Here is a 25,343-nt window from a genome sequence, read left to right on the forward strand (position 1 = left end):
AATGTGCACGTACGCATCTCACCACGAGCCAATGGCCGCAAGAAAACGTGAAGCGGCACACGTAAAAGGCAAAAAGAAGTAGACATGCTCACCACGTGCTTGGAGAGCGTATCCAGCCTTCCCTTGGCTCGCTGCTGTTTCGGTCTTTAGTCGTCTTCCTTGTCTTTTGTTAGCCTGGTTGCCATGCTCCGGTGACAGCATTGGCAGCGATATCACTTCGGGGGAAGCCGGGCCCCGTGGCATGTGGGCGTCATGGCCGACATTCCAGCACTGGTGTGGAACGCCGATGCACCATTGGGAGAGGACGTGTCGATGATGTCCAGGGAGGAAGTTATTTGCAAGACGGAGGCGCCACATGACCAAGTCAAGTTCATTAAAAGCGATATTGTGCGCATCCCGCTAGGGATCCAAGCGCGGAAGCAGAAGATCCGGGATAACAGCGACAAGATCAAGGCCAACAAGGTGCTGCCGTACCTGGTGTCAAGCATTGTCGAGCTGCTCGACGTCGACCCGCTGGAACTCGGAGAAGAGAACGGCGCCAGCGCAGACATCGAAGCAAAGCGAAAGGGTGAGGGCGCCGAGATCAACTCTTCCACACGCCAGACCTACACCTCGCCTTTCGTCGGCGTCGTGCATGCCGATAAGCTGCGTTCCGGCCTCGACAAGGACTCCTTCGTGTTCTTCCAGACATTGCCGCAAAAGTACGACTCCCGCGTCGAGGTCATCCAAGAAGACGAGCGGTCCTCGGAGCAGTACCGCGTCATAGGGGACCTCGAGAAGCAGACTCAAGAGCTGGTCGAGGCCGTGGCTATAGTGCTGCCCATGACGCACAAGGACACGCTCACGTACACGGGAATATCGCTACTGGAGGGAGGAGGGCTTGACTGGCCCCCTGAAACCGGTAAGACCCTCTTGGCTCGGGCTTGCGCGTCGCAGACGAAGTCAACATGTTGGGTCATGTTAGGCTCCATGTTGGGTCAGATGTCCATCGGCGAAGGAGCCAAGCTGGTGAGAGACGCGTTCGCCCTGGCCAAGGAGAGGGCGCCCGCCGTAATATTCACTAGCGGGCTCGACTCCATCGGCAACGAGCGCTTCGATTCGGAGAAGGCCGGCGACAGGGAGAGGCAGCGCACCATGCTCGAGCAGCTCAGCCTGCTGGAGAGGCTCAGCTCGAGGGCGGACATAGTGATGGTGGCAACAGACCAGGCTGGAGGTCCTCGCCCGGCCCTGCTGAGGTGGTGCCGACAGGACTGGACGATGGAGTTCCCGCATGCCGATAAAGACGCCGCGACCCGCATCATGCAGGTCCACTCACGCAAGATGAAATAGAACACCGAGGCTGGCTTCCAGGATCTGGCGCGTTGCAGCGACGAATTTGATGGGACGCAGTGCAAGTCAGTCTGCGTTGAGGCCGGGTGATGGCCATGTGGCGTGACGACGGCAATGTTACCCACGAGGGCTTCACGGACCCTGCCATGAAGGCGCAGGACGTTAACTATATATATGTGCTTGGGTGAACTGAATGCTTTTCCCGTTAAAAATAAACGATTTTATTTGCTGAGTGGTAGTCTTCTTGGGGTTCTTTTAACGACGATAGTCGTGCTTGACTACTTATAAACGGAAAAATATCGGTCTGTCTGTCTGTCTATTCAGCATTACAAGCAAAAGTTCAACCGATTCGGCAAAAAGCAGCATATGTAGGCAGAATCCTTGGAACTAAAACTTCAGGCCTACGTCATGGATGTACGCATTATTTAATGCAAAAGAAACCTCAGGCATATCAAGTATATGGACAAATGAAATGCGAACATGCAAATATGAACCAGAAAACGCAGAATTGAAAAGTACTGTTCGTTGAGGTGCAATTATGGCGCGCTATTGGTATATTTAGAAAACCGCATATCCCAACTTGGTTTTTATAACTGAAGCTTTCGTCATTTTGACTCGTATTGAGAGAAATCGCGCTATTTGTGCGTTATGGTTCATATTGTCATATTCGCGTTTCAGCTGTGCATTAGTGTGCATACTCGGGAGTAGCGAGGTCCTTTTACGCAAGAATACGCGTCGGGCTGGTTTTTACGATAGCAAGTGAAAACAAAAAAAAAACGCCTTAAAAATGGCCCAGAAAGGCTCTTGCTTGTGCGAGGTAAAAGCGACCACGAAAAGGAGAGAGCTCCGTCAGATACTTTACCAGGCTTGACAAGAAACAAAAGATAAAGTAAAGGACACCTGCTGTCCCAACGGATGAAGCGCGAGCAGTTTGAAGGGGAAAAATTGAATTGCATTGAGGCAACTATTATCCCATTCCTCACGACAGGAGTGAGAGGAGGGGAAGAGCGTGAGGTGAGGTGCGCAGAGCGCAGGAGTTACGTGGCAGGGACGGCAGACAACTGTATATCGTCTTCCGACATTGCATTGAAGCAAGGCTTTTTTGTTGCTATTGTGACGTGGTGGTGCGCGGGACTGGAGTTTTTTCAGCCATTCGATAAAGAAAAATCCAGATTTTTCGATTTTTCAGCCGTATAATGCATTAGCCTTAATTAAACATAGACTCAGCGCTCGAAAGAACACACAGAGCAGTTCCAGGAAGTTGCGGAAATTTCTAAGCAGTTGTCCATAGTACTCGTAAAACGTACTCCTACGGTTACGGCTCCGCCCGCCGTTGAACTTTTCTTCATAACTCCTCCCACAGCTGTTCACGTTGTCTTGGCGTCTCCTCTGTTAAACTGCAGAAGCGCTCACACTGCGAGGCGCGAATTTTTGCTGGCGTGCTCCGGCGGCCGATTCCGCGGTTAAAGTCACTCCCTGCCAGTCGGGAGAAAGGGCGAGTGCGTGTTAATTAGTCAGCATCAAGGGGATCAACCACAGCGTTTATTTTTCGCTTCAGCTGTTCGAAATATTGACCATGCAGAAGCCCAAGAACGTCTGCCGTTAAAAAAAGTGGCCACGTACCTGCTTGCTTTGCTGCAAAAGTCCCCGAAAGACGACAGTCTGCCGCAGCCCCTGCCGAGTGCCTCCCTCTCCTCTCTCCTCCCTCGCTCCCCTCACGCTTCATCCCGTCCAACACAGAGTAGCAAGCAAAGCTCGCTGGTAAGAGCTCACTTCTCGGCATCTTTTAAAGTTTCACCAACAAACTATATATATATATATATATATATAGTCGTGAAGTGGAGTCCTTAGTTGCTGCAGGAATACGCACAAAGTAGAAGTACGCTCTTCGGAGACTTTATTTCCAACGTTTCGACCTGAGACGTTGTGGTAGGTCATTTAAACAGATAAAGAATTTGGAAAGCAAGAAAAAAAGCGGAGAAAAAATGCCCGCCAGGTGGGATCCGAACCCACGACCTCCTGGTGCGACAACCACTACGCTACCGGCGGGGCGATTTTCCTCCCCGCTTTCTGGGGCATTTATGTCAATGTAATTTTTTCCTGTGCTTGGGGGTGGTAGCCAGCGCCACTCTGACTTCTCGGGGTGAAGGGGACCTTCTTTTTAATCCTCGCGCCGTGACTCGAGTGTCTACGACATGTCGAGAGTGGTCAACCAGCGTTGAACCCTCTTAAGCTCCCTATGGCACCAAGACTGCCAGAACAGAGGCCCTCGCTATGCATGTAGCGAATCAGAATAGGAAATGAGGGGCTCGTAGAAATAACACAGAAATAAAGGTTGGCAGTCAAGAAAACCTCGGAAAGCAAAGGGGAGGATGTGTTAGGTCATTGAAACAGATAAGAAATTTGGAAAGACAGAAAGAAAGTGGAAAAAAATTCCCGCCGGGTGGGATCCGAACCCACGACCTCCAGAATACGCGTCTGGTGCGATGACCACTACGCTACCGGCGAGGCTATTTTCCCCTCCACTTTCTGTGGTATTTATGTTGAGGTATTTTTGTTTCCTCCGCTTGGGGGTGGTAGCCAGCGCCACTCTGGACTACTCGGGGTGAAGGGGACCTTCTTTTTAACCCTCGGGCCGTGACTCGAGCGTCTACGACATGTGGAGAGTGGTCGACCAGCGTTGAACCCTCTTCAGCTCCCTATGGCACCAAGACTGCCAGAACAGAGGCCCCCATATTCCGATGAAGACTGGTCCTGCAGTTGAAGCGTTAGTAAACCTTTCTGTTGTTTTTTGAGACGTGCGTCGGACTCTACTTTTTTGTTATTTCTTCTGAACCATTGGAACCTTTTCTTCTTCGACTATATATATATATATATGTATCCGAACACCCACAACCTCAAGAATACGCGTCTGGTGCGATGACCAATACGCTATCGGCGGGGCTGTTGGCCTTCCACATTATCGGGTATTTATGTTAAAGGGACAGACAACCGATTTTTGTCGAGTATATAGTCTCTATCCCAAATGAAAGGGCATCACTTAAAGCACCTTGAAGAGAAACCGTTTTGCTGATAACGCCCTAGAACTTTTTAAATCGAAATTTTTAGATCTACGAGCCGTATGTGTCCCTCCCAAAAGTAATTCTGGCAACCATGACATAGAGTAGCTCGGCAACATACTTTCGTCTGTATGCGAAATGAAAAACAACATCTAAAAACTTGTCCCCAGCTAAAAAAGTTTGAATCGCAGGCTTTCCTGTTCCTTTATGTGTTTTTTTAATGCAACGGTCTATTTGGAGTTCCTGTATATCGCGTAGCGCAAAAGTTGCGCGTCTGATTGCCACATGCCGCGCGTTCCAGATCGCCAGGAAAGCCCGCTTTAAGTGGTGCGCATAAGACCCCGTATTTAGTCAGTTCTGCTCAACTGAGCATCGCTGGTTACAGAAGCGGAAGAAGCGGCGGCCGCTCAGCTGACAAGGAGTGTGCCAGTTTTTGTGCGCGCCGCTCCTGACGACTCCTCCTCGCCACTGCCGCTGGCGCGGCGGCCCGGCTGCAGCTCCTACATGCTAGACGGGTGGCTTTCCCGCACGACTGGAACTCAAGATGGCGGATGGACGCACAACTCTGCTCCCTTAGGGCAGCTACATACAGGAACTCTAGTCTATTTTGCACGAATGCGCCGTCTGTTGGGATAGACGATAGGTAGAATCTGGCTTCACGTTGTGGAGGTGGGAAGTTTGATTCTCCCCGGGCAAGACGTTTTTCTTTTTTTAAGCTGCCGTTGGCGTATTTGGAAACTGAAATCAAATATTTTGGCAGAACAAACGCCCCTGACTCAGGCAGAATCACCAAAGCTCCTTCACTGGGTCGGTTTACTAAACGCTGCCGTTGATTCTGGGCATGGAGGCTTAGTTAGCCACACTGAGAGCAACCCAGCGACGGGGGGCAGCGTGTCTTTTTAAAATTTTCAAAATAATGTTTAGAAATACATGTACAATTTAAATTTAACCTTGTACAAATACTTGTGTTAAAAGGTTTTCGATACGTAAATAAACGTTTCATTAGTTACAGCAGCTGCTACGTTTGCAGGTCACGTGACAGGGACACATATTCTAGTGTCAAGTTTCGACACTACGAAGCGCCACCCTTCCTATTTGAGGGAGTTTGCTACTAAATTAAAATTATTTCCGCCAATTTGTTTTGAAATTGCTTGTGGTTACCGGGCTATATAAAACGCTGGCTTTCATTTGGGATGAAGAACATATACGCGACAAAAATCGGTTGTCTGTCCCTTTAAGGTTATTTTGTTTTTCCTGCGCTTGGGGGTGCTAGCCAGCGCCACACGGACTACAAGGGGTGAACCCCACGTATTCTGGAGGTCGTGGGTTAGGATCCCACCCGGCGGGCATTTTTGCTCCACTTTCTGCCTTTCCAAATACTTCATCTGTTTAAATGACCTCCCACATTCTCCCCTTTGCTTTGTAAGGTTTTCTTTGCTGCCAACCCTTATTTCTCTTTCTCTCTCTCTCCCCCCCCTCTCTCTCTCTCTCTCTCTCTCTCTCTCTATATATATATATATATATATATATATATATATATATATATATATATAAAGAAATGTTGGTGGTAATTAATAAGTGTTAAAGTTGTTTTACTACGATTAGTGAGATGGTAACATTTTAATTTTAAATAGGAGAGAAAGTGAGGAAAAACACGCGTCCAGAGTTGGGACGCGTCTTTTTCAAAGTGGTATATGTATATATATACAGTGATATATATGTCCGTGTGTCGAACCGAAAAAAATACCGGTCCGGTTACAGTTCAGGTTCAGGCGAAATTTTTTCGTTCCGGTTCAGTTCCGGTTCGACAAAATCACGTACCAAACCGGTTCGCGAGCTTGAACGGGTTCGCGAACCGGTTCGATAAGTTGAATTATCACTGAAATTAGAAAAAAAAAACATTTAGCAGTTTAATGTCGACAGTCAAATCAAAATACCAACAAAAATTCAAAATGCTGCTGTTCCCCAAAGGCAGTGGAGAAATTGCAAAGCAAACTTTAAACAATTACGAGATAGAAAAAACAGATGAAGTGGCGGCGATTTACCATCTACTTTCACGCCCAAACTTTATGTTGTCCTAGCGACTATTCATAACGATACTGCCAAAAGATATGACGGTAGGATATATTTTCTGCCCTTTCCTTTTTTGTTGAAGTCGCAATCGTCGCTATGGAATCGCCCGTCACGCTAACCTTGAAGCCTTAAATTTAGGCCTCCATACTGGCGCGTTCAAATACCAGCGCTTAATACCAATGGCGCACATTTTTTATATCTGTAACAAAACAGAAAAATCCCACAACAGGCACATAAATACTACCAATGAATTAGATTATTTGGTCACCCTGAACAATTTGTTAGCTGTCACCTTATCGAATGTGTTAGCCACACTTTTGTTAAAAGTATGCTTTAATTAACGCTCAGTCACTGCATTATTTTGCGATAACTATACCGGATGTGTGCATTACAATCAGTCTGTCATCGTACCGCCTGACCGCCGGCCATGGTTCCGTGTGCTATATTGCGGAATCTGATAACAAATTATGCTATTACAAAATGAAAGGGAAATTTGACCCGCGGAGCATGAGATGATACTTTTAAGTGCGAATGCACTTCTTGAGCGAGCCTGAATCGTCCGCCGCCGTAGTCCGCATAGCAACAGCTGCGGGTGCGCGCGCTCCTCGTCTTCCTTAGCAACGGGGGGAGATGGGCGCACGCTGCCTGGCCGCTGACATGGCACATACCCACGTGGGGGATTGGCCAGGAATCGGGCGTGAGAAGGGCTAATGCACCCGCTTAAAGGAGTACTGACACGAAATTTCAAAGCTGAGATCCGCTCTAGCAATCAAGTACAACGACAACACAAATAGGTGTCTGTGAATAAATGCATCTTTCTTTCTTTGTAGTTGTGTGTGTGTGTGTGTGTGATCTCTCTTTCGCGAACATTACCGAACCGCGCAAATTCAACTCGTGCATTCGCACTTTCACATTCTTCCCCTCGGGGAAATGCGGGGAATTTTTTTGGGTAGACGCTCTGTAATTCGTCCACAGCAGTACTCCCCTCCGGAGCAAGTAGCCGTAGAAGTAATGTAGTGAGTTGGGCAGTCAGTACAAGTACACCTTCGAAAACAAGCAGATCTGAAAGAGACAAATCTGAATCATCAGCAAACGGCTTAGCCACTGAGTTGCTCTTGTGGTCATACTTGTCAAGTATTAACAATTTGCAGGTGCCGGACCTTTTAAGCAAATTACGAAATGGAAAACGTTTGTACACATCGGGTGTGCGCATTCGTTGTTGCGCAGTGGAGCACTCCTGCAGCCTGATTTCTGCCAATAAAGTCGCAGCTAGGGACGGGCAAAGTCGTTTTATATCCCCTGCAAGCTGCCGAGAATGGCATTTCGTTTGGTCAGCTTGCACTACGCTCGCGCTTCCAGCAGCAACAGACCATTGCTACATTGGTGCTCATTCATTTCCCCTGTTGTTACATAGAGCGTGATTGTGTTCAAGTGTCTGGAATGGAAAGTGCGCGAGCGGTTACGAAGTCTATACTACGTGAAAGAAAAAAAGGCCTGAATTGCATTGACTGTGCAATATCAATAACGGAGGGTCGAACCATTTCGGCATCAACCGGTAACCGTTATTTCTTTTTTCTGTTCAGTTCCGATTCGGGTTCAGCGTGCAAAATAATAGCGGTTCGGGTTCGGGTTCAGGTCTTGCAAAAATACCGGTTCAGTTCCGGTTTTCGGTTCGGTTCGGTTCCGGTTCGACACCCTTACCTTATATATATATATATATATATATATATATATATATATATATATATATATATATATATATATATATATATGTATATATATATATATATATATATATATATATATATATCAATATATATATATATATATTGTAAAGAAGATAGTCACGGATATAATGCTGCGGACAACCAGGACAGTGCAACGGACAGACTTCCATCTGTGGGCATGCTCCAGGGTCAGGACACTATCATGGTCCAGTTTTGGTTACGCCCTATCGCACCCGCTTGTCTCGTGCTCGCCCTGTTCCTACCGGCTAAAACGACTGCGTGGTTGGGCCCCGCTCATCGTCGCACCGCTATCTATCCACCCAACGAATACCGTTTCATTTGGTGGAGTGTGCGGGTTCACCCCATCCTGACCCCAGCTTCGTACCTTCTCGATAAACGACACTCGATCCGCCAGCCTAGATTTACGCAACCGGACGCTACCAGCCCTCTCTGCCCCGCCATGCCTGATGACAGCGGAACCGCACCACCCCCTTCGCTACCGGCGATCGTCTGTTCCGGGGCGATCCGACAGCGTAATCCTGCAATCTTCACTGGCACGGGCGACCAGGATGCCGAAGACTGGCTTACCTCTTACGAAAGGGTAAGCGCGCACAATCGGTGGGATGACGCGATGAAGAGATGTAGCGTCGGTTTCTGCTTTCGCGAGGTCGCCGAACGGTGGTTTATTAACAACGAAGCCAAGATGAACACGTGGAATGTTCTCAAGACCCGATTTATGGATGTCTTTGGCCGGCCAGCCCTGCGGAAACATCTCGCAGTGCAGCGCAACAGGCTGGAGAAACCTAGCTACATCACCAGTATACATCGAGGATGTTGTCGATTTGGGCAGGCGCGTCAACGCCTCAATGCCCGAAAGTGAACAGATCAGACACATTATGAAGGGATCGAGGAAGACGCTTTCCAGATGTTGCTGAGCAAAAACCCAGAATACATCGGTGAAATCGTCAGCTTATTTAAAAGCCATGACGAGCTATGAAAAGCAGCACTTCTACGCTCGCCACCGACTAGCTGCAACCGACGCATTTCTTTCAGCGCTGTCCTTCGGCGACCCTTCAGTACACGAGACAATTAAGGACCTCGTGAGTGTACAGGTAGCCCGGCAACTTACTCTTCTCTTGTGTACACCACCGATTTCGTGTGCTCAAGTGCCTGGCGTGTCTTCACCGCTTCATCGAATTATTCGGGAATGGCAGACAAAATTATTTGGGAACGCCAGAGCGGCGGGAACGGCAGACGGGAACGGCAGACACTGAAGCTCTTCGTCCGACCTGTCAGCAGACAACCGTTACAGCGCCCCTTTCTTATGCCGAAGTTGCAACTTCAGCACGCCACGGAGGTTTATCAATGCAATACCCTTTGTCCACGCCTATTGCTTATGGTGGAGTCATAGCCAGACCTCGTTACACAGGCCTGCCTTTGGTGCGCTCTGTCCCGACACCAGCACGTCCTCCCATTCGAATCACAACGTCCGCCAACCCTAACCCCTGACGCACTGCGGACAATCGCCCAATATGTTTTGCTTGCCGCATCCCAGGTCACGTTGCTCGTTTTTGCCGTCGTCGTGTTCCGCCACACGCCTACCGTGGTCCCGCCTATGAGAGCAACCCTTATGTGACGCGCCAACCCTACGAACACAGGTCTCCCGGACAGCCGGGTAGTTCTTTTTCTTCTGACGATCACAGTAGCCACCGGTCGTCTTCGCCACGTCGCCGTTCCTTGTCCCGAATGAACCGTCGTCCCAGTGCACCGCCCGAGGAAAACTGATGAGCGCAGTTCCGGAGGCAAGAACTGCGGCATCGTCGAACTTCCGGAGTCCTCCTGTTTCTGCCGTGTCCGTCATACATGCGAAACTGCCGCAAAATTCGAAAGGTAACAAATCCGGTACCTGGCCTCAGTCTTCGCACTGCTAGCACTCAACACGTGGCTTTTTATCTGCGTGCACGGTGTTGAATTTTCGGTGCTGCCGTCATGTTCACATGATATCATATTGGGCTGGTGCTTTTTGTCGCGTCACGGAGCTGTCATCGATTGTGCCCGCGCGGAAGTCGAACGGTTTCCCTGTGTACAGCGCCATTACCCGATACGCCACCTGTTCTTCCTTCTAAGCTTGTCGCCGTTACAAATACAAATATTCCCTCTTTGTCTGTCGTTCTGGTTCCCGTGTCGTGTGCATATGTCTCCGAATCAACAATCCTCTTCACGCCTTCCGAACTGTTCTCACGACGCAAGAACCCCACACTTCCATCTGCTGTTCTTTAGCTCAAGAATGGTTTTTCCACCTTTCCCGTCTGCAATACTTCCGTATCGCCACTGACCTGGACTGCCGAAGAGTGCCTTGGATGTGTCGAAGTTATAGACCCCGCCTTCATCGCGGACGTGTCTGACGATACCCCTCGGCCTGCTGTCAGCGCTCTCACTCCTTCAACCTCTGCATCAACATCAAGGGTTTTTCTACCTTCCATCGACCCGTGGTCTGTCCTCCTCGCAGCGTGATCGCCTCATCACGCTTTTGAACCAGTTCCTTGGCTCATTCGACCATGAACAAACTTTTTTGGGCCGTTCTTCGAATGTTCGTCCCCACACTGACACCGGGACCCATGCTCCTTTACGTCAGCGACCATACCGCGTGTCAGCTACCGAGCGCAATGTCATTGAAGAGCAAGCACCGATATGCTGCAGCGAAATGTTATTCAACCATCCAGCAGCCCCTGGGCATCCCCGGTTGTTTTGGTCAAAAAGAAAGACGTCTCCTTTGTATTCTGCGTCGATTAACGACGCCCCAACAAAATTACCCGCAAAGACGTATATCCCTTACCGCGTATAGACGACGCTCTCGACTGTATGCAAGGCCCCGAGTTTTTCACATCCTTAGACCAGCGATCTGGCTACTGGCAGGTTCCTATGGCGGACGTCGATCGCCCCCCAACGGCTTTTATTACACCTGACGGTTTATACGAGTTTAACGTCATGCCGTTCGGCCTCTGCAACCCTCCAGCTACATTTGAGCGCATGATGGACAGCATTTTGCGTGCGTTGAAGTGGAAAATATGTTTATGTTATTTAGACTCTGTTGTCATATTCTCTCCCAACTTCGACACGCACCTCCAACGTCTGAAACAAGTTTTGAAATGCCTCACTTCAGCTGGGCTTCAACTTAATCTAAAGAAATGCCACTTCGCTGCCCGCAAGCTTACCATCCTTGGCTATGTGGTTTCCAGAGAAGGCACTCTACCGGATCCTGCTAAACTTCGAGCCGTCGCAGAGTTTCCTAAGCCGAGAAATATGAAGGAGCTGCGTAGTTTCATTGGGCTCTGTTCTTATTTCCGCTGTTTCGTTCGTGACTTTGCCTCTATTATTTCCCCCTTGACGCGCCTTCTCGGGAGTGGCACTGACATCACTGCTTAATCGCCAGCCTGCGACAATGCATTTTCCCGGCTGTGCGACCTGCTTAGAACGCCACCTATACTTCGACGCTTCGACCTATCAGCACCTACCGAACTACACACCGACGCCAGCGGTATCGGCCTGGCGTCGGTGTGGAGTTCGGTGGGGCCAGAGTCTAATTATTCAGTAACCGAAAAAGGGTACTTCGCCATCATATGGGCCATCAATCAATTCCGCCCGTAACTTTAAGGCCGCCATTTCGATGTGGTTACGGACCATCAGCATGCGCTTTGTTGGTTGGCGTCGTTGAAAGACCCTTCTGACGACTCGGCCACCGGGCTCTTCGCCTCCAAGAATTTTACATTAACATCCCCTATCGAATAAACCCTTATGATTTTTGTATGGGCCCCATAAAATTCATATGGGCCCGTAAGAATTCATATAGGAACCCATATGAATTTTTATGGGCCCTAATGATACGGACCCATAAGAAGTCTAACCACATATGAATTCTTATGGGCCCATATTAGAATAAAATATGGCATCTTACGGGCACATATGATACGGACCCATAAGAAGTCTAAACCCATATGAATTCGACGCCCAATGCGCTCATGCTGGCGTGCTGAAAACGTACCAGCGCCTCCATCTACGTTACTACTGGCGCAGGATGTACAGCTTCGTCTGCAAGTTCATCCGCTCGTGCCCGACTGTCAGCGCCGCAAGTCGCCGCCTCATCATCAGGCCGGCCCATTACAGCCCTTACCTTGCCCAGAGCGCCCCTTCGATAGTGTGGGCATTGACTTGTACGGCCCACTGCATTGTACCGCTGCCGGTAACCGTTGGGTCATTGTCGCCATTGACCATCTCACACGATACGCCGAGGCGGCCGCATTACCGGCTGCTACAGCACGGGACGTGGCTTCGTTTATTTTACATCACTTCGTCCTTCACCATGGTGCTCCTGGGGAATTACCAAGCGACTGAGGCAGCGTTTTTCTGTCCGAAGTTGTTGAAGCTGTCCTTACTGAATGCCGCATTGTACATCGGACCTGCACGGCATATCACCCGCAGTCAAACAGTCTCACTGAGAGATTTAATCGCACTCTTGGTAATATGCTCGCCATGTACGTTTCTACAGACCATACGAACTGGGCCTCAGTCGTCCCATTTGTCACATATGCCTATAACACCGCCACGCAGTCTACTACCGGCTTCTCGCCGTTTTTTCTTCTGTACGGACGTGAACCGACTTGCCCCCGTGACACCATGCTCCCGTACAGAGCTGACGCCACTGAGTATTCGCCTGTGTCTGAAGTATCCTCATACGCCGAAGAATGCCGCAAACATGCCCGCTCATTTACTTCCGACGATTAATTCACGCAAAAGAATCGCTATGACAAGGACCTGCCAGACGTGGGTTTCTCCCCCGGTTCTCTGGTGTGGCTGTGGGTTCCATCCACACCTCCTGGACAATGCAGTAAATTTTTGTCGAACTATCGCGGCCCACACCGGGTGCTGGAGCGTACCTCCCCGTTAATTACATCGTCGAGTCAGTAAAGCCTTCATCCGATCAACGCCTACGTGGAAAAGAGACAGTTCATGTCAACGCCTGAAGCATTACTACAACCCCCTCCCCTCGTTTTACCGTGCTCCTAGGCAGCCGGGATGGCTGCTGTTCAGCGGGGGAGTGATTGTAAAAAAGATAGTCACTGATATAATGCAGCGAACAATCTCCTGTTTGGTGGCATGCGCCAGTGCCAGGACAGTGCAACAGACAATCTTCTGTATGTGGGGATGCTCCAGGGTCAGGACACTATCATGGTCCAGTTTTGGTCCCGTCCTATCGCACCCGCTTGTCTCGTGCTCGTGCTCGCCCTGTTCCTACTGGCTAAAACGACCGCTTGATTTGATTGATTGATTGATTGATTGTGGGGTTTAACGCGCCGACGCAACGCAGGCGATGAGGCGCGCCGTAGTGGAGGGCTCCGGATTGATTTTGACCACCTGGGGATCTTTAACGTGCGCCGAAATCTCGTACACACGGGCGTTTTTGCTTTTCGCCTCCATCAGAAAAGCGGCCGCCGCGGCCGGGAATCGAACCCGCGACCTCGTGCTCAGCAGCGCAACGCCTTAGCCACTGAGCCACCGCGGCGGGTGACCGCTTGATTTGGCCCCGCTCATCGTCACACCGCTAGCTATCCTCCCAATAAATACCATTTCAATATATATACATATAGTACTTACTAACTATAATCGAACGGCCAGCATAACAGCACTGAAATCTAGTCTTAACCTTCCATCTTTCGCATCTCGACGCAAACTCTTTCGCCTCAGCCTGTTTCATAAAATATTTCCCCATCCAACCCTACGTGATGAGCTCATTTTGCCTCCACAGTAAATATCTCCTCGTGTAGTTCATGTTCATAAAGTAGGAGTGCCATCATGCCGAACCAACAGTTTCTTCCAGTCATATACACCCCGTTCATTCATTGAATAAAACCACCTTCCCGCACGTACGGCCACCATCCAAGATCACCAATTATTTAAGAACACCTTAGGTAACATTGTATAAGCTGAAAATATAAAAAAAGCTAGAAAATTTTTGTATCGTAGAATGCACTACTTCTGTTCTCTTTCCGTTTATAACCACTCCCCTTTGTAATACCACATGGTCCTGAGAGTACCAATATATATATATATATATATATATATATATATATATATATATATATATATATATATATATATATATATATATATATAGTGAAGGCGAAAACCGAAAGCCAAAACTGCAAGCGCGTTCAGCGGGCAATCGCCCACGAAGGCGGTGCAACCGAAGCCGAGTGGGGAAGGAGAGGAGAAAGGAAGCGGGAGCTCGAGGAGATTAAAGCGTACGAACCTGCCGACCGGTCGCAGTTTCTCACAATATATATATATATATATATATATATATATATATATATATATATATATATATATATATATATATATATATATATATATACAGAAAGATAGGGCAGCAGTCTACAACGCCAAAGGAGGCATAGGGGTGTGGTTAGGCTCTTTTCTTTTTCACTACGGTAAATGAAGTAAACATTTTTTTAATATACAGAAGAAAGAAAGAAAGAAAAACACGCGCCCAGAGTGGGGACCGAACCCACGCCTTTCGATTACATGTCGAATGCCTTACCAATTCGGCAATCTGGGCGACTGTGTTCTCCTTCACTTTCTAGGCTATTTATATTTACTAGAAGTGTATCTGACGCTTGAGGGTGGTAGCCAGCGCCACTCTGACTACACGGGGAGAAGGGGACCTTCGCTTCAACCCCCGGGGCGTGACTCGAGCGTCTACAGCCTGTCATGAGCGGGTAACTGGCGGGAAGCCCTCTTATGCTACCTAGGCATCAAGGCTGCCAGAACCGAGACCCTCGCTAGGCTTTCGCGGAATAATGTAGTAAAGAAATGAGGGGCTCGCTGAGGAAATACAGAAAGATAGGGCAGCAGTCTACAACGCCAAAGGAGGCATAGGGGTGTGGTTAGGCTCTTTTCTTTTTCACTACGGTTAATGAAGTAAACATTTTTTTTAATATACAGAAGAAAGAAAGAAAGAAAAACACGCGCCCAGAGTGGGGACCGAACCCACGCCTTTCGATTACATGTCGAATGCCTTACCAACATGCCTTACATGTCGAATGCCTTACCACCCTCAAGCGTCAGATACACTTCTAGTAAATATAAATAGCCTAGAAAGTGTAGGAGAACACAGTCGCCCAGATTGCCGAATTGGTAAGGCATTCGACATGTAATCGAAAGGCGTGGGTTCGGTCCCCACTCTGGGCGCGTGTTTTTCTTTCTTTCTTTCTTCTGTATATTAAAAAAAATGTTTACTTCATTAACCGTAGTGAAAAAGAAAAGAGCCTAACCACACCCCTATGCCTCCTTTGGCGTTGTAGACTGCTGCCCTATCTTTCTGTATTTACTCAACGAGCCCCTCATTTCCTTACTACATTATTCTGCGAAAGCCTAGCGAGGGTCTCGGTTCTGGCAGCCTTGATGCCTAGGTAGCATAAGAGGGCTTCCCGCCAGTTACCCGCTCATGACAGGCTGTAGACGCTCGAGTCACGCCCCGGGGGTTGAAAAGAAGGTCCCCTTCTCCCCGTGTAGTCAGAGTGGCGCTGGCTACCACCCTCAAGCGTCAGATACACTTCTAGTAAATATAAATAGCCTAGAAAGTGAAGGAGAACACAGTCGCCCAGATTGCCGAATTGGTAAGGCATTCGACATGTAATCGAAAGGCGTGGGTTCGGTCCCCACTCTGGGCGCGTGTTTTTCTTTCTTTCTTTCTTCTGTATATTAAAAAAAATGTTCACTTCATTAACCGTAGTGAAAAAGAAAAGAGCCTAACCACACCCCTATGCCTCCTTTGGCGTTGTAGACTGCTGCCCTATCTTTCTGTATTTCCTCAACGAGCCCCTCATTTCCTTACTATATATATATATATATATATATATTTATATTATTTTATTTATTTATCATATACTGGGAACCATTTAAGGTCCAAGAAGGAAAGGTACAGCAAGTTCGAAGGTAAAACAAAGGTACAACAAAGTTACAACATAATTGTTACTAGGATACATCAAATGTAAGAAAAACATAGCAATCACCATCAAATTTTACTCGTTTCCATAGGGCTGAGTACACCCACTGCAACACAACCCATAAGCAAAGCACCACAGTCTTAGGCACACAACATGTTGTTAAATCAAAGAAGTATTGTGAAAGTCAGGAAACAAGGCGCATTTTATGGTGGAATGGAAAGTAGAGTAGAGTTTCAGGGCAACACATTCCACTCAGTGATTGATTTTGGGAAAAAGAGTGTTTGTATATATTAGTTCTTGCGAAGATTAGCTTGATGCGGCAGCTATGTTTGTGACGGGAAGGCCTGGAAGAACCTTTTACCATGTAATTTTCTTCCTTCATTTCTAGTCTAGAAAAATCTATTAGACGGAGTAAGTTAAGTCGATCAGCTCGTCGTCTGTCCTCAAGACTTTCAAGATTTGCCAACTGCAACATCACAGAGGGGGAATCGCGAAGTCTATACCTACTGTAAATAAAACGGGCTGCCAGGCGCTGAATTGTTTATATCTTTTGTATATTCCTTTTTGTGTGACGGTCCAATACTACGGAGGCGTACTCCAAGGACGGTCTTACCATTGTTTTGTAAGATTTAAGCTTACAGGTGTTGGCAGTGGAGAAAACCTCGGAAAGCAAAGGGGAGGATGTGGTAGGTCATTGAAACAGATAAAGAATTTGCAAAGAATGAAAGAAAGTGGAGAAAAAAATGCCCGCAAGGTGGGATCCGAACCCACGACATCCAGAATACCGGTCTCGTCATCGCACCGGTTCAACGCTGGTCGACCACTCTCGACATGTCGTAGACACTCGAGTCACAGCCCGGGGGTTAAAAAGAAGGTCCCCTTCACCCCGAGTAGTCCGAGTGGCGCTGGCTACCACCCCCAAGCACAGAAAACAAAAAATACCTGAACATAAATACCCCAGAAAGTGGAGGGGAAAATCGTGGCGCCGGTAGCGTAGTGGTCATCGCACCAGACCGGTATTCCGGAGATCGGGGGTTCGGATACCACCTGGCGGGCATTTTTTCTCCACTTTCTTTCTTTCCAAATTATCTGTTTCAATGACCTACCATATCCTCCCCTTTGCTTTCCGAGGTTTTCTTTACTGCCAACTCTTATTTCTGTGTTATTTTCAACGAGCCCCTCATTTTCTATTCTGATTCTCGATATATATATATATATATATATATATATATATATATATATATATATATATAGCGAATCAGAATAGGAAATGAGGGGCTCGTTGAAAATAACACAGAAATAAGGGTTGGCAGTCGAGAAAACCTCAGAAAGCAAAGGGGAGGATGTGGTAGATCATTGAAACAGATTAAGAATTTGGAAAGAAAGAAAGAAAGTGAAGAAAAAATGCCCGCCAGGTGGGATCCGAACCCACGACCTCCAGAATACCGGTCTGGTGCGATAACCACTACGCTACCGGCGGGGCGATTTTCCCATTCACTTTCTGGGGTATTTATGTTAGGTATGTTTGTTTCCTATGCTTGGGGGTGGTAGCCAGCGCCATTCGGACTAATCGGGGTGAAGGGGACCTTCTTTTTAACCCCCGGGTCGTGACTCGAGTGTCTACGACATGTCCAGAGTGGTCGACCAGCTTTGAACCCTCTTAAGCTCCCTTTGGCAACAAGACTGCCAGAACAGAGGCCCTCGCTATGCATGTAGCGAATCAGAATAGGAAATGAGGGGCTCGTTGAAAATAACACAGAAATAAGGGTTGGCAGTCGAGAAAACCTCGGAAAGCAAAGGGGAGGATGTGGTAGATCATTGAAACAGATTAAGAATTTGGAAAGAAAGAAAGAAAGTGAAGAAAAAATGCCCGCCAGGTGGGATCCGAACCCACGACCTCCAGAATACCGGTCTGGTGCGATAACCACTACGCTACCGGCGGGGCGATTTTCCCATTCACTTTCTGGGGTATTTATGTTAGGTATGTTTGTTTCCTATGCTTGGGGGTGGTAGCCAGCGCCATTCGGACTAATCGGGGTGAAGGGGACCTTCTTTTTAACCCCCGGGTCGTGACTCGAGTGTCTACGACATGTCCAGAGTGGTCGACCAGCTTTGAACCCTCTTAAGCTCCCTTTGGCAACAAGACTGCCAGAACAGAGGCCCTCGCTATGCATGTAGCGAATCAGAATAGGAAATGAGGGGCTCGTTGAAAATAACACAGAAATAAGGGTAGGCAGTCGAGAAAACCTCGGAAAGCAAAGGGGAGGATGTGGTAGATCATTGAAACAGATTAAGAATTTGGAAAGAAAGAAAGAAAGTGAAGAAAAAATGCCCGCCAGGTGGGATCCGAACCCACGACCTCCAGAATACCGGTCTGGTGCGATAACCACTACGCTACCGGCGGGGCGATTTTCCCATTCACTTTCTGGGGTATTTATGTTAGGTATGTTTGTTTCCTATGCTTGGGGGTGGTAGCCAGCGCCATTCGGACTAATCGGGGTGAAGGGGACCTTCTTTTTAACCCCCGGGTCGTGACTCGAGTGTCTACGACATGTCCAGAGTGGTCGACCAGCTTTTTTCTTCACTTTCTTTCTTTCTTTCCAAATTCTTAATCTGTTTCAATGATCTACCACATCCTCCCCTTTGCTTTCCGAGGTTTTCTCGACTGCCAACCCTTATTTCTGTGTTATTTTCAACGAGCCCCTCATTTCCTATTCTGATTCGCTACATGCATAGCGAGGGCCTCTGTTCTGGCAGTCTTGTTGCCAAAGGGAGCTTAAGAGGGTTCAAAGCTGGTCGACCACTCTGGACATGTCGTAGACACTCGAGTCACGACCCGGGGGTTAAAAAGAAGGTCCCCTTCACCCCGATTAGTCCGAATGGCGCTGGCTACCACCCCCAAGCATAGGAAACAAACATACCTAACATAAATACCCCAGAAAGTGAATGGGAAAATCGCCCCGCCGGTAGCGTAGTGGTTATCGCACCAGACCGGTATTCTGGAGGTCGTGGGTTCGGATCCCACCTGGCGGGCATTTTTTCTTCACTTTCTTTCTTTCTTTCCAAATTCTTAATCTGTTTCAATGATCTACCACATCCTCCCCTTTGCTTTCCGAGGTTTTCTCGACTGCCAACCCTTATTTCTGTGTTATTTTCAACGAGCCCCTCATTTCCTATTCTGATTCGCTACATGCATAGCGAGGGCCTCTGTTCTGGCAGTCTTGTTGCCAAAGGGAGCTTAAGAGGGTTCAAAGCTGGTCGACCACTCTGGACATGTCGTAGACACTCGAGTCACGACCCGGGGGTTAAAAAGAAGGTCCCCTTCACCCCGATTAGTCCGAATGGCGCTGGCTACCACCCCCAAGCATAGGAAACAAACATACCTAACATAAATACCCCAGAAAGTGAATGGGAAAATCGCCCCGCCGGTAGCGTAGTGGTTATCGCACCAGACCGGTATTCTGGAGGTCGTGGGTTCGGATCCCACCTGGCGGGCATTTTTTCTTCACTTTCTTTCTTTCTTTCCAAATTCTTAATCTGTTTCAATGATCTACCACATCCTCCCCTTTGCTTTCCGAGGTTTTCTCGACTGCCAACCCTTATTTCTGTGTTATTTTCAACGAGCCCCTCATTTCCTATTCTGATTCGCTACATGCATAGCGAGGGCCTCTGTTCTGGCAGTCTTGTTGCCAAAGGGAGCTTAAGAGGGTTCAAAGCTGGTCGACCACTCTGGACATGTCGTAGACACTCGAGTCACGACCCGGGGGTTAAAAAGAAGGTCCCCTTCACCCCGATTAGTCCGAATGGCGCTGGCTACCACCCCCAAGCATAGGAAACAAACATACCTAACATAAATACCCCAGAAAGTGAATGGGAAAATCGCCCCGCCGGTAGCGTAGTGGTTATCGCACCAGACCGGTATTCTGGAGGTCGTGGGTTCGGATCCCACCTGGCGGGCATTTTTTCTTCACTTTCTTTCTTTCTTTCCAAATTCTTAATCTGTTTCAATGATCTACCACATCCTCCCCTTTGCTTTCCGAGGTTTTCTCGACTGCCAACCCTTATTTCTGTGTTATATATATATATATATATATATATATATATATATATATATATATATATATATATATATAGATATATAGATTTCGATGAGTTTTTCAACAGGCCAGAAGAAACGGTCAGGTAAAAGATAAGAACAACTTTGCGGTTAACTTGTTTATTATAAATTAGTCCGACAGTTTCTGAAGTGGAACTTCCTTCTTCAAGGACAATCCCACAATGAAGCACAAATGGTTCATTGTGGGATTGTCCCTGAGGAAGGAAGTTCCACTTCCGGAACTGTCGGACTAATTTATAATAAACAAGTTAACCGCAAATTTGTTCTTATCTTTTACCTGACTATATATATATATATATATATATATATATATATATATATATACGGTCGAACAAAAGAAGTTTCCAATGGTCCAGAAAAAATATCAAAAAGTAGAGTCCGACGCAAGTCTCAAAAAACAAAAACAAACATGTTTACTAACGTTTCGACTGGTGGTCCAGTCTTCATCGGAGTAACATTTACAGTACACTGCAGAACGCTTTTATAGGTGCGTGTAGAGAGATGAGGAAGTTGCGCTACAGTGCGCCCTCTTTAAAAGAAATCATACGTCATCATTCAGCAAAACAAGAAAAAACGCAAGACATACACATGAGAGGGAATACACTGCCCTCCCTCTTTTTTGGGAGAAAAGGTGCGCTACAATGCGCCCTGTTTAGAAGTATTTATTGACAAGTGGTACAATAAAGAGAAAAGAAAAATGCAAAGGGACGTCTAGGAAGGAGGTAAATTGGCGCCTCTCCTCATAGGAATTAACAGAAGAAGCGGGGGCGGGGAAGAGAAAGGAGTAAAGGCGGCAGAACCAGATAAGGAAGTGGGGAACGCGCGTCAGCACGTCATCGCTTTTCGTCTTAGGAATGTGTCAACAGAAGAGGGGGGGGGGAAATGGCAGAACGAGATAAGGAACTGGGGAGCACGCGTCAGCACGCCTTCGTTTTTCGTCTTAGGAATGTGTCACGTGAAGCCGGCGCTATGTGGCTAAGCCGGCGCTAAGAGGCTAATTGAGTGAACCTGGAGGGATGAAGCCGGCGCTGGTATGCCTAAAAAGAGGATTGGTCACGCAAGAAGCGAACGGAAGAAAGGCGAGTAATTATTGTGGCAAACATGTCAACGCGCCCACACCTTTGTTCAGCCCAGAGGATGCGATTTTGAACTCAAATATGAGATATGATTCGCGAACTTCGCGTGCGTGGTTGCTGTTGAAATTGGATTCAATTATTGTTACCTTCAAATAATTAAATGAATGACCCGGGATTCCGACGTGACGGGACAAAGGAAGGTTAGGAAGAGACTTGGCGTGTGCCCTATGATTGTTGAACCTTAATCTAAAAGCGTTCGCCGTCTGGCCAATATATTGCAGGTGGCAGGTATTGCACTCGAGCAGGTAAACTAGTACGTTGGCGCTGTCACAGTTAAAATTTCCCTTCAGTTTTACAGAGAAGTGCGAGGCGGTGCTAGAGGCGGTTTTTGTTTTCGTCATGTGGGGGCATACCTGACAACGAGGCTTGTTGCAGGGCCCACAACCGGTCACTGGTGAATGGCTGAGCCTCGAAGATGTCAGAATGTCGCGCAGGTTTCTGTTTCGCCTATAGACAACACGTGGTGGTTCGGAAAATATAGATGCTAGTCGAGGACTTTGACTTAATATGTTGTGATGCTTTCGAAGTATGCCAGAAACATTCGGCACAGATGCGGAGTGAGTGAGAACTAGGTTACTTGAAGGGCGTCGGTCGGCTGGCTTCCTGGAGTTAAGGAGTTCATTGGGGCTCAGCGCTCCTGCTCGGCGAATGGAATCGTCAATTAATTGGAGCGGGTACTTTTGTTTGAGCAGATCGTTTTTCAGTCCCTCACAGTTGGAAAGAAAATCTGTTTCCTTGGAGCATATCCGGCGGAAGCGGTGCGCTTGACTGTAGGGTATGCCCGTTTTCCAGTGCTTAATGTGACTACTTTGAAAATGCAAATATTGATGGGAGTCCGTCGGTTTTCGGTAAAGGGTGGTCTCTAATTTGTTCTGCGAGACAGATACCGTCACGTCGAGGAAGTTGATGCTGGTAGCGGAAAACTGGTGTGAGAAAGAAATGTTAGGGTGGACCGCGTTAAACTCGGCTATAAATCTTAGGAGATTGGATTCTCCGTGTGGCCAAATCAGAAAGACATCATCGATGAAGCGCTTGTAAAAAAATGGCTTTAAGTCGACGCTTGCAAGAAAGTCCTCCTCGAGGACTGCCATGAAAATATTTGCATAATTTGGCCCTATCCTTGTGCCCATGGATGTACCACTGACTTGAACATAGTGTTTGCCATTGAACTCGAAATTGTTTAGCTCAAGAATCAATCTCAGTAATAAGGCCAATGTGGAATTCTCGACGGGCTTAGGCTCCCGTGATTCACTGTAAGCGTGGATCACCGCTTGTATTCCATCAGAGTGGGGAATATTGGTATATAGTGACGTGACGTCCATGGTGACAAGCAGACAGCCACTGGGAATCTCAAGGTCTAATATTTCAGAGAGAAAGTGGTTGGTATCTCGTATGTATGAAGGAAAGTTAGGGGGAATTTTGTTGATTAAGTTGTCGACATAGAGGGAAATATTTTCGGTAACCGTGCCTATGCCAGATACGATTGGGCGACCAGGGACATGTGCCTTGTGAATTTTGGGCAAAAGGTAGAACCTGCCTGCTATTGGGCTGAGTGGTATCAGAGAACGCACCGTCGTTTTGTCTATTTCTTTGGCCTCCAGTAGTGCTTCGAGGTTTTCCTTGACAATTTCTTTATATTCAAAAGTTGGATCAGATTGAAGAATTTTGTAAAAGGATGTGTCGGATAATTGTCGGTCTGCTTTGATGTAATCATCTCGATTCATTATCACTATTGCTCCACCTTTATCAGCGGGCTTGATTACAATTTCGTGGCGACATGCCAACTTCTCAAGTGATTCTTTCTCTTTAATTGAAAGGATGGGTCTAAAAGGCGTCTGCTTTTTATAGGCTTCAAGCACGTCATGTTGTACTGCTCTAATATATAGATCTAGACATTTATCGCGCTGAGTCGGTGGCGTCCAGTGCTTGGAGCTGGGTAAAGAGCCAGCATTATCCGTGTTAGGGCGCCCATGAAAGAATTCACGCAATCTCATGTTGCGAGCGAAATTGTCTAAATCTTTAAGAAGCTGAAATTCGCTGAAACCTCCCGTTGCTGGACAAAAACTTAGGCCTTTGGATAGTGTGCGAACTTCGATCTCTGTGAACACAACACTGTACAAGTTCACTAAATTACTGGTGGGGAAGTCACTCTTCTCGGTCATTTTAGAGGATGATGGCATAGGAGGGGGTAATTCAAATTGCTTCAAAGGAGGGACCATGTCGCCAGACATATTTTTAGACTTCATCGTGGCTATTGAAGACTTTTTCTTGAGTTCAAAGACAGCTAGAGAATCAGATTCATGTTTGGTGAGATATATATATATATATATATATATATATATATATATATATATATATATATATATATATATATATATATATCAAGGTTGCAGTCGTCATTGCCAGTGCTATTCGGCTTTTTTCGAAATATTTAATAGGGCCGAATGACGTGTGCTTGTCACGTTTCTTTGATTCATTGATAAATAAAATAAGCGAAAATATAAGTCGAGAAAAAATCCGCCGTTTTTCCGGGAGCGGGACTCGAACCCACATCTCCGCATAACCGGTGCGGTGCGTTCGCCATTACGCTATCCCCACAGCGGCTTCTCTCTCGACTTTAAAGCGGGGGTTTATATTTACAAGAGCTCTGAGGCCGGTCAACTAGCGCCGCCCCTCGACTACAGCGGGAGACGTAGAACGTCTCTGAACGTTTTTCCGCCACTCCCGGAAAAACGGAGGATTTTTTCTCGACTTATATTTTCGCGTATTTATCAATGAATCAAAGAAACGTGACAAGCACACGTCATTCGGCCCTATTAAATATTTCGAAAAAAGCCGAATAGCACTGGCAATGACGACTGCAACCTTGATATGTATCTTTACCGAGTCCCTCGTCCGGTATCTCCCTGTTCTGCTATATATATATATATATATATATATATATATATATATATATATAATGACCAAAAATGCGGAGGAAATTTGTTACGGCGGAATTTTTTAACGTAGGGTTGCTTTCCCACGTTTTTCTGTTAAAACAATGCGCACCGAAAAACGTAACTAAAAAGTTAGCGCTGTTCTTCGCCATGGTTACCTTCATAAAAAGTTAAGTTTGGAACTTTACGTAAATAGGCATTTGAAGATCACTTTTTCTGGCGCAAAAAATGTCAACCTGGCCCTAAAACCTGCCGGTTGAAAAAGCCGTTGTGCAGCTAGCTGATCCTACTTTGGGCGTTCGTTTTGTGATTTTGCGGCTTGTCCAAATCAATCACCGCTTACAATATGAGTAAGAACACATTACTTTTGCGAAATACACTTTCTAGTACTATAGTGATAAAAATCAAGTCTCCCTCTCTCGAGACGTCAATGATGGGGGAACGCGAAGCTTTCCAAAATCAAGTCCAACACCAAACGAACAAACTCAGAAGCGGGCGGATTCTAGTTATTTATCATGATAAGTGTGGCAGAAACGCGATTCCTACCTTATGCGTATGGTAACGGGATTCGCTGGGGCGGCGCAGTCCGGTAGATCAAGCGAGGGACCCTGGTTCGATTCGCACCCCGGGAAGCGTTGAAATTTTTCGTCACTTCCCCCGCAATCACCATCTTCGCCAGAGAAAGTCGGCTCTCCCGCAGTGCGTTTTGGGTATACCACAGACGACATCATTGAGACACTGAAAGCTTCGCTGTAATAATGACATAATAGTGAACCAAGGTAAAGTCGGGTGGCGACAAACATCTCACGAAACTTCGCTGGGCTATCGCATAAGAGCTTGCACTTTAAAAGTAATAAAATTACGTCACCACCGGAAAGATAGCCTTATCAAGGCAAGAAATACGATACTAATAAACAGCAACAAGCAATCAACAAGAATGTATGGACAATTAGAACAGCG

The 25,343-nt window shown here is 47.2% G+C and overlaps 1 non-coding gene and 1 pseudogene across 1 annotated transcript; one reads left to right on the top strand and one right to left on the bottom strand.

Annotated features, from left to right (window-relative positions):
• Positions 1–252: 252 nt before the first annotated feature.
• On the top strand, positions 253–1,419 carry LOC144150066 (26S proteasome regulatory subunit 6A pseudogene; annotated as a pseudogene).
• A 2,343-nt stretch (positions 1,420–3,762) lies between these two features.
• Positions 3,763–3,837, bottom strand: Trnat-cgu (transfer RNA threonine (anticodon CGU)). Its single transcript has one exon. It is a non-coding gene; the product is annotated as a tRNA-Thr (tRNA).
• Between the last annotated feature and the right edge of the window lie 21,506 nt (positions 3,838–25,343).

Source organism: Haemaphysalis longicornis, unplaced genomic scaffold (genome assembly GCF_048455015.1).
Source record: "Haemaphysalis longicornis isolate Haplotype H1 unplaced genomic scaffold, Haemaphysalis longicornis Haplotype H1 scaffold_1, whole genome shotgun sequence".
In the NCBI taxonomy this organism is placed as follows: Eukaryota; Metazoa; Arthropoda; class Arachnida; order Ixodida; family Ixodidae; genus Haemaphysalis; species Haemaphysalis longicornis.